The 9761-nt window shown below is 35.4% G+C and overlaps 1 long non-coding RNA gene across 1 annotated transcript; it reads left to right on the top strand.

The window, feature by feature from the left end:
* Positions 1 to 4195: 4195 nt before the first annotated feature.
* LOC130623468 (uncharacterized) lies at positions 4196 to 7691 on the top strand. The gene is made up of 2 exons (XR_008981141.1): positions 4196 to 5087; positions 6953 to 7691. It is a non-coding gene; the product is annotated as an uncharacterized LOC130623468 (long non-coding RNA).
* Positions 7692 to 9761: the final 2070 nt, after the last annotated feature.

Here is a 9761-nt window from a genome sequence, read left to right as displayed (position 1 = left end):
TGACCCTGGGCTGGTTATAATCAGCACGATTCGTGCTGATTTTTAATTTATTCAAAATTTGGTCATTTTGTTAAGAATTGCATGCGGACCGCCGAGAACACCGTAGTGCTATAATTTATGCAAAACAATCTTGGATCGAAATCAAGGATAGAGTTTTATTTTCAATCAGAAACAAGTTAGCTAAAGTGTTTTGAGTTTTTGCTTCAAGAAAACATGGTTGCAGTGTTGCCTTCGCTTTTATTGGCTACAAACACAAACAAATTTTAAATATATATTTATTTTAAAGTTTTCAGCCATCTATGCTAGCTAGCTAGCAAAGGTCCAAGACGTACTTTTGTAGCTATAAAGGTTGTGCAAACCAAGGTAGCTAGCTATACACTTTTTTAATTATGATTTTTAGCTATCTTTATTTCATATTATAGTAAAAGTGAAAGTACTTTTAGCTAGCTATAGCTAGCTATCAAGCCACAGAATTCTCAGAGGGTTTTGTGATTAGAATTACTGAAGATGCCTATTATTATTTTATTATTGAAATTATTTACCCAGGATAGCCTCTTCAGTTCCTGTTGGTACTGCTATCAACAAGGGTCCTGCGAAGGAAGTCCTAGTACCAACTTACCCTCAAAATATTTTTTCTGTTCAAGCTGCAACCCGTAAAAGTGCCGTTGTCAACTTCTCCAATGATCATGCTAATCTCATTGCCCCAGATGGAACAATCTTTCCAATCGAACAATGCCAACGACTATACTATCTGTGCAAGAATAATGTGAGCCAAAAACGCATAGAAGATTTGAGAACATGGCACAGAATATTAGGACACTGTAATATTGATTATGTGATAAAATTAGAATCTGTAGTTCAAGGAATGCACATCAGTGAACAAGAAAAATTTGACTGTGAGGTATGTACACTAGTAAAGCAGACCAACACTCGTAATCGTCAGCCAGACATCCGTGCTACGACTCCTTTCGAACTTGGTACACCCTGACCTAGCCGGACCAATAGAACCAGCGTCACTGAATGGCTTCAGATATGCTCTTGTTTTCAATGATGATTTCACAGGATGTATGTTTACTTATTTTTTAAAACAGAAATCTGATGCGTCCAGTGCATTAGAAAATTTTTTAGCAGACATAGCGCCCTACAGCAAAGTGAAAACCTTTAATTTTGACGAAGAAATTTTTCCATATCACAGGACTTTAAAACTATCCTGACAAAACACTGTATCAAACACGAAATCTCTGATCCACATTCTCCTCATCAAAATGGCACTGCAAAGCGCAGCTGGCGCACCCTTTTTGAAATGGGAAGAGCGTTGTTACTTGAAGCTAGCTTACCTAAACATTTATGAACATGTGCTGTTATGGCTGCTACACATATTGGAAATCGTTGTTTTGTAGACCGCATCAGAGAAACACCATATGGTCTTATCACGGGACTAAAACCTGACATCTCAAGATTACATGTTTTTGGTACAATATGTTATGCATACGTCCATAATTAAAAGAAACTGGATCCAAGAAGCTGTAAAGGAATTTTTGTCAGGTATAACAAAGAGAGTCCAGCCTATCTAGTTTACTATTCCGACAGCAGGACTGTATCAAGTCATGACTTATTTTTAACTGACGTAAATACTAAACCGGCTACAAAAAGTAGTTCAGAACAAAATGAGAACCCAGAGAGAAATCCAGAGGCTCGATACCCAACTAGGGAAGGCAAAGCTCCACCACGATATGATTATCACTGTAGTGATTTTGAAAACACCGATTCTGATTGTTGTTATCTGAATGTTCCAAACACATACAATGACGCAATTCAACAAGATGACACAGATCAATGGATAAGTGCGATGGAAGAAGAAATCAACTCTTTGAAGCTCAACGATATGTTCACCGAAACACCACTACCCAAAAATAAGCAAGCAGTGGGGGAAAATGGGTGTACACCATCAAAGGAAATTCAAGCAACCCAATTTACAAAGCGCGTTATGTAGTAAATGTATTCAGCCAAGAAGAAGGAATAGATTACTCAGAAACCTTTTCACCACCTGCTAGAATGGAGTCTATCCGTACTTTACTGCAGGTAGCTGTTCAAGAAGATTGGAACATTCATCAAATGGACATTAAAGGAGCATATATACACGCTCCAATAGAATGTGAAGTTTATGTTCAACCAGCTCCTGCATATGAAACAGCCAATAATGTTTGGAAGTTAAATAAATCTCTTTATGGGCTTAAACAAAGTGGATGCAATTGGCACCAATTGCTGCATGATTTTTTATGTGATATTGGTTTTGTCCAATCTCATGCAGATCCATGTGTGTTTGTTCGTAGACATAGTGGCATGGTGTAGCTATATATTATACTAGTATTGAGTCATCAACGTAACCATCATGTGTCGGTCAGATACAGATCAGATATTTACGTTTTGACGTATATAATAACTGGCTCCTTTTGTCTGTTATTGTCATAACGTGCATATACACCTAAATAAATCGTATTGTTTAAAAAATTTTACAATTGTTAGGTCAAAATTTATAATTTTCTTTAAAAAAAATCTTATCGCCCTGCTTTAAATGCCTAAATTCAGAAAGTATAGCTATTACAGAATCATTTTTTTTGCTAATCCCATCAGACTAGCCTAAAAGCATCTCCTAACAAGTTTTAACTCAATATCTTTCTTTTTCATCCTTCTTTTTTCACATATTATATACAGTTTTGGTTTTCACGAAACGGGTCCCTGGAAACTCATTAACAACTAAATGGCCACTATGGTCAAATCAATTGACTTTTTTCAATAAATTTATGTTTGTTGCTTTACTAAGAGATTAAAGTCGTAAAACATAGGATGTTGCATTTCATGCAGTCAGTGAAAATTGTTATTTAATCTGTAAAATTTAATTAATTAAGCGTATAACTAATTAGTTAATTAAATGGTATGAACTTCCTAATCCAGTATTTTAATCTTTTTCAACCAAATCAACAGCATATGATTTTATTTTTTTATGTGTTCTGCACCGAAAGAATATTAGCTGGAGTGTAAAAGAAGGTCTGTTGGGAAGAAATAGGATTAGTTATGTATACCTGTATATACCTTGTGTTGTATTTAAGCTAGCTAGATAGCTGCTAAACATGTCTTCAAGAAAACCTTCATTGTGTTTTTTACTACACCCTTTGCACAAAAGCTAGCATAGCTAGCTTTAGAGTCTAGTAGCTACCTCCTTAACTGCACTGGAAAAAAAACAGTAGCTTACTTTAACAGCCTCTGGGTACAAACTAAAAGCTATTTAATTTTGTTTGCACGTTAAGCTATACTAACAATGCCAAATATTTTATTTTTCACAAAAATAAATTCAGTCCAGCAGAACATAAACATTCCAGCTTAGCCGCCATTATTGTTTTACTGTTATTATTTAATTTTTTGCGCATAAATTAATTTATCTTCATAATTAACGGAAACTTGAGAAACCAATCAGATCTTAGAACTGACCAGTGTGTGGCCCAGAGTCATTTCTTCTCGTCTTCCGAGATCGTCATAAAAAGAAAAATGGGCCTGGGGACGAGGTTGTCTGTCTGTGACTTTTGCAAAGTGGTTTATATTCTTCACAATTTTTTTAACAAATTCTATAAAACATCGGCTATAAAATTTTACCAAACTTGAACGTTAAAATAGTATTGACGTCAAAGGAAAGTTAATTAAGATTAGTGAAGCCATGACAGTGCACCTATAATTTTGAGGCCAAATAACTTGGAAACGAGTTGGTGACGTCAATGTTTTTTCACCGCGTGGGTAACTAGGTACCACCTGGGGGGACCAATTTGGGTAATTTTCCAAACCTGGGTCACCGAATCCGTTTCGGAATGAACGGGTTTATGACGTCATCAGAAAACCTTTAACGCTATTCGCTCCGGGGTTTTTCGAACACTAAGACCGGGCGGATTCCGCCCCCCCCCCCCTCAATAACTTTTCATAGGATTGTTTAAATTGAATCAAACTTGGCACACTTATAGTACGTCATAAAAAAAGGAACAAAGTGGCGGCAATAAATTTTTGCTTGCGTCAGCACATTTTCTGTGACGTCATCAGAAGCTTGAAAATTGTTAAAAATGCCACTATCTGCTTTAAATATAATTACTTTTGTTCTAGAGCGAATTTTTACATTCTGTTTGAAGTTTCTGAAAGCTAAATAAATCTTTTTTAACATATGTTTCGGTTTTTACATGGATCGGGTAAAAAATTGCCAAAAACTGCCCGAAAATCCGTTTTTTTCCCGATTTTCGGGTAAAATCCGACAAAATCGGGAAATCGGATAAGTCACGTGTCAAAATCATTCAAAATGGTTCTTCTTGATGAAACAAAGTTGTATTACAATTTTTAAGTTCTAAGGATAATCCTAACAGGAGTTATTATATTTTCCCCATTATAAGGATTTCATAGAGATTCTAGGGGTAGTTTCGAGTAATGACCAATATCAAAGCCTCTGAAAGGTATGGGACCTAAAAAATTTAGCATGCAGGTGTCTAATAGATAAATGTTAAACTCAGTAAGTATCATAGCCATATAAGAAAGAAATCAGGAGTTATTAAAAAAGAACCGTCAGGGGGGGGGGCGGAATCCGCACCCCCCACGGTCATTTACGGCAGGAAAAAAAGTGTGCGCATGCGCCATTATTTGTTATCAAATTTTCTGCCGCAAGCGATTCATAATGGCCACCATCGCAAGTGCTTCTAATTTCCCTTAAAAACAAATGTTTTTTGAGCCTCTGCGGTAGAGATCATCCCCTAAAAGGATTTTATTTTAGTAGAGCAGGCCTTGGACTATACAAAAACTCTAGATTCGACTACCCGAACACTTTCACTTTTGTTGGGAGGAGACAGAAAGAATAGCAATGTTTTGATTATAAAATTTTATAAGTTGGTGGAAAATGAAGATATTTGCTTTCCAACGCAAAGTCATGCTTTAAGATATGTTTTTCCTGAAAGCTGATAGCCTGTTTTATCAAATAAAACCAGTGGTTTGTGGCTGCCACTTTTTTTCTGAAAGAAATTGGTCCTCGGAAATGACCTTTCACAAGACTTCATAAATCGGTAAATATCATTATTTTAAATGAGAATTGCGCACTCAATAAGATAAATATAAGCAATAAACCAGTGTTAGATGTGAAAAATGTTGCTTGTGGCTACCCCCTAACTTTTCAGTCAGGGTAAACACTTAATTAGGCGACGGTAGGCTAATTAGGGCATACCACCTATTTACGCGACTCATTGTAGCCTAGTTAGACCATATGTAACCTAGTTAAGACATTGCAATGTTCAATGGCTTTTCACACATTCCTAAGAAAAAATAGCAAAAACACTTTGTTCAGAATGGATAGTGTATGCAACCATGATTCCAAAATTGTCACTCGTGCCTTGATATGCTCGCGCAAGTAAGAATTATGTTAAAATGAAATATTACATGTCGCCTATTTAGGTGACGATAGTAAAATACGCAATAATTTAATGAAGATATTCTTTCACAAAAAACGCAAAAAAAAAAATTGTTTTTTTTTAAGATGGATGTGGTAACAATTTGTTTTGTAACGTTTCTTTTTTATTTATCCTGTTTTAGCAATGTTAAAATCTTAGTCAAACAATACCACATTTTCATCCCCCATATTTTTTTTCCTGTGGCGTAAATGGCTGAAATCCATTATTTAAAACAACAAATATTGCCACACAAGGTTTGGGCCATAAGTTGCCAATGCGCAATGCAAATAACACGATAATTAGTCAAAATTGTCTGCGATTTGATTCACATAAAAATTGTAGTGCGAAACGCAATGATTTCGACGTATTTACAACAGAAAGTTTTCGTTCGCCTAGTTAGACTACGGTTAGCGTAATTAAACTACATCATGTCGCCTAACTAAATGACTCGCCTAATTAGGTCATGTCGTCTAATTAGGTGTTTACCCTGACTGTTTCACAGTCACCCGAAAGGGGTTAGGGTTTATTAATAGTTCTGCTAAAAATAATTTTTCATAGCGAAGGTTTGTTTGTTAATGAAAAATCTCATACAAAAAGAAATCGATAATATTTTTCTATAATATGTATATAATTAACAAAACAACAAGTAACACTAAACCAGAGATGCATTTATTTGGACAGCATATCTGTTCGTACCCTGGAAAAAATTTTTGACTTATATAATTGAGGCTTATGCCGAGTTTGTGGTGTCTGATAAATCATGAAAAATTTATGTTTATCTCGCCGGAAAAAAGTCAGGGGTTTCACAGGAATATGTTAAACATTAACTCACATGTCTGTACATTTTTATGCACACTTTGCTATCATTTTACATGCTTTTTTATGAGAGCCTCAGGTTTTTTTAAAAGATAAGAGCTTTTTGTAGGCCCCGCCATCTGCTCAATCATTGTTTTCCAAACCTAGAATCACCCAGAACCAGCTGGAATCAGTCAGAATGACCCCTAGGTCATTCTGACTGATTCCAGACCAAATTAACACGAACAGTCACTTGAAAAAAATATAAACAACTAGGAAAAAACGCTGGTGTAAATAGTGCGTTAATAATTGGCTCCGTATCGAACGTGTATTCCATAGACTTTAAAGGGAAAGACTCATGTTAGGTAGAAGACCTTCCAAGCCAACATTAAGAAATTGAAAAGGAGGACATTTAGTAAGAAGTTGGGAATTATGAAACTTTTTTTGTACAAAAAAATACATTTTATAATTGAGACTTGAAAAAGAAACTTTTTGTTTTCGGGAAGTCGGCTGTACGAGGTTTGTACCCGGGGTCCATTGAACGTTGACGGCTGGTCTGTTAAATTATTAAATTATAAAAGATTGAAAACGATTGCCACACATTGGACATGCATGCGTTTTCGTGGTTTTGGGTGGTTCTGGGTGATTCTGGTAGCTTATATTGTATTTTCTGTTTTTTCACATTTTAGGGCACCAGTCCCAAATTGTTCTATGATACAAAACATGTTGGCACGATTTCATTGAAGTAATTTTGACCCAATAATTCACAATTTCAAGCGTCATTCAAACGTGATTTGCATGTGAAGATTTGTTGACAGAAGCGGTTAAAAAAATGATGGAACAATGATGAAACAGAAGATCTTGCTGATTTGCTCGATTACCACTTTTTGTTGGATGCGTTTGAAATAAGAATATATTCGTGAAATCCAGATTATGAATTGAAATAAAAAATACTTGTAATAGCCTAATTTGTAAAGTATTTTTATATAATTCAGATTGACTTTCGTGGTGAAAAATCTCACAATTAGGGAATGGTCTAGGCTGAAATGTCTGTGTAAATGGTTAGCTTTTTCGTTTAACATATATATAGCTATATAACTGTACAATTTTTTTCATTTGCAATCATTTGCTAGTCTAACAACAACAACAATAATGATAAATATTTAAAGTGTTTCTAGCCCAGAAAATCACAAAAACCTATTGTTAGTGGATTATTTCCATTGGGGTCCACTGAGTCTGAGTGAAGCTAGCTTTCTCACATTTACGTTTAGTTTTAGCAGGCTTCTAGATAGAGAAAACTAATCAAGACCAACCTTTAGCTAAGGTTACAGATCAGATGAATTATTTTTTTTTCCTTTTAAAATTTAATTTTAGTAGTATAATATCGTTTGTTCTTTGTTTATTAGCGTCTATTTTACATTTCTAATAGTTGTCAACCATTTTTTTTTTGTGAAAACGAAAGTGAAATGTATGGTGTAGAAAAGCTCAAAATTTTAGTAGTAAAAAAAGTGGCAGCTACTACCTAATACGATAGAACGCTCGATAAGGGATACATGCAAACAGGAAAAGTAATTTTTAGGCAAAACCTTGCGTCAGAATGTTGTACAAGAGTGCTCCTGTACTGGTAAATTGTGAACTAGCCATCCGGGCTTTTGTGGACCTTGCCGTCTGTTTAGGCTGCCCCGGGTAGCAACCAAAGGCGAAATAGTAGTCTATGGTCATCCTTCTTTAGTTTTAAAAGAAAAAAATGTTAAATTTTCTTTTATTGGGCAACTAAAACAAGATAATAGAGAGTGAGGTCAATATCGATGACGTCATAATCTTATGCCGTAGGCGCTTTTTTAAAAAAAATTTTTGGCGCATGCGCACACTTTTTTTCCTTAAAATCGCGGTTTTGAATGACCTCGGACCGAATAGGGTTAAACCACAATATTTCCGTAACCGTTGGTCAAAAGTACATAATCCTATACATTTTCTTGATCAGCGTTTCAAGATCTATAAGATGAAAGCAACGGGTATACAAATTTCGAAAGAAAATTTTTTTGTACTTTTATAAGGGACTTTGCTGACGTCAGCAAAATTTTTAAACCCTTATATCATTAACCATTCATCAAAAGCACATGATTACATACATTTTGTTGATCAGCGCTTTAAACTCTACATAATAGAGCCAACGTAAAAACAATCTTCCGAATTGTTTTTTTGTGTGGATGGGTGGCCGACGTAATTAAAATTCAAATAATGCTTCTTTTTCAATTTTATCCTGCCTCAGTGGATTTTTCCACGGGATTTATCGACTAGTCTATATAATATAATACGCCAGTTCTATCTGTCTGTCACTTTTTCAAAGTGGATAAAATTTCTTTGATAAAGTCTATAAAACATCGCCTATAAAATTGTTCTGTAATTTACCAAACTTTAACGTTAAAATAGTATTGACGTCAAAGGAAAGTTAATTAAGATTGGTGAAGCCATTACAGTGCACTTAAAACTTTGAGGCCAAATAACTTGGAAAGGAGGTGGTGACGTCAATGATTTTTCTCCGCGTGGGTAACTAGGACCACCTGGGACCAATTTGGGTAAGTTTCCTAAACCTTGGTCCCCGAATCCAGTTCGGAATGAACGGGTTTATGACGTCATCAAAATACCTTTAAATCCTAATATCTCTGCAACCGTTTCTCAAAAGTACATGATCCTATACATTTTCTTGCTCAGCGTTTCAAGATCTAAGCGATGAAGGCAACAGGTACACAAATTTCTAAAAAAAATTTTAAGGTTTTGACGGGCCATTGCTGACGTCAGCAAAATTTTTAAACCTTTAAATCTTCTTAACCGTTCGTCAATAGCACATGATAATATATATTTTTCCTCATCAACGTTTTAATCTCTGCACATTACAGGAAACAAACTAAATTTCGGTAAATTTCTTTTTGTATATGCACTGCTGACGTCAGCAAAAAATCTAAAGCCATCTATTTTTCCATTGTTCTTCTGCCTTAGTGGATTTTTCCACGGGCTTTATTGACTAGTATCTTTTATTAAATTAATGAACCCATTACAATGCATTTAAAACTTTCAGACGAAATAACTCGGAAACGAGGTGGTGACGTTAATGATCTTTCACCACGTGGGTAACTAGGGACCACCTGGGACCAATTTGGGTTAGTTTCCCAAACCTGGGTCCCCGAATCCGTTTCGGAATGGACGGATTGATGACGTCATCAAAAACCATTAAACCCCAATATCTCTGCAACCGTTTGTCAAAGATACATGATCCTGTACAATTTCTTGATCAGCGTTTCAAGATCTGTACGACGAAGGCAACAGGTATACAAATTTCGTAAAAATAATTTGTGTTTTGGCGGGTCTTCGCTGACGTCGGCAAAATTTTAAAACCCTTATCTCTCCTTAGGCGTTGGTCGAAAACGTATGATCCTATACATTATTTTGATCAGGATATCAACCTCTACACATCACAGGCAACGAATAACCTAATTT

The sequence above is a fragment of the Hydractinia symbiolongicarpus genome, chromosome 13 (genome assembly GCF_029227915.1).
Source record: "Hydractinia symbiolongicarpus strain clone_291-10 chromosome 13, HSymV2.1, whole genome shotgun sequence".
Classification (NCBI taxonomy): Eukaryota; Metazoa; Cnidaria; class Hydrozoa; order Anthoathecata; family Hydractiniidae; genus Hydractinia; species Hydractinia symbiolongicarpus.
Note: the sequence above shows the minus strand (reverse complement) of the source record. Positions and strands in the feature narration are given on the sequence as shown.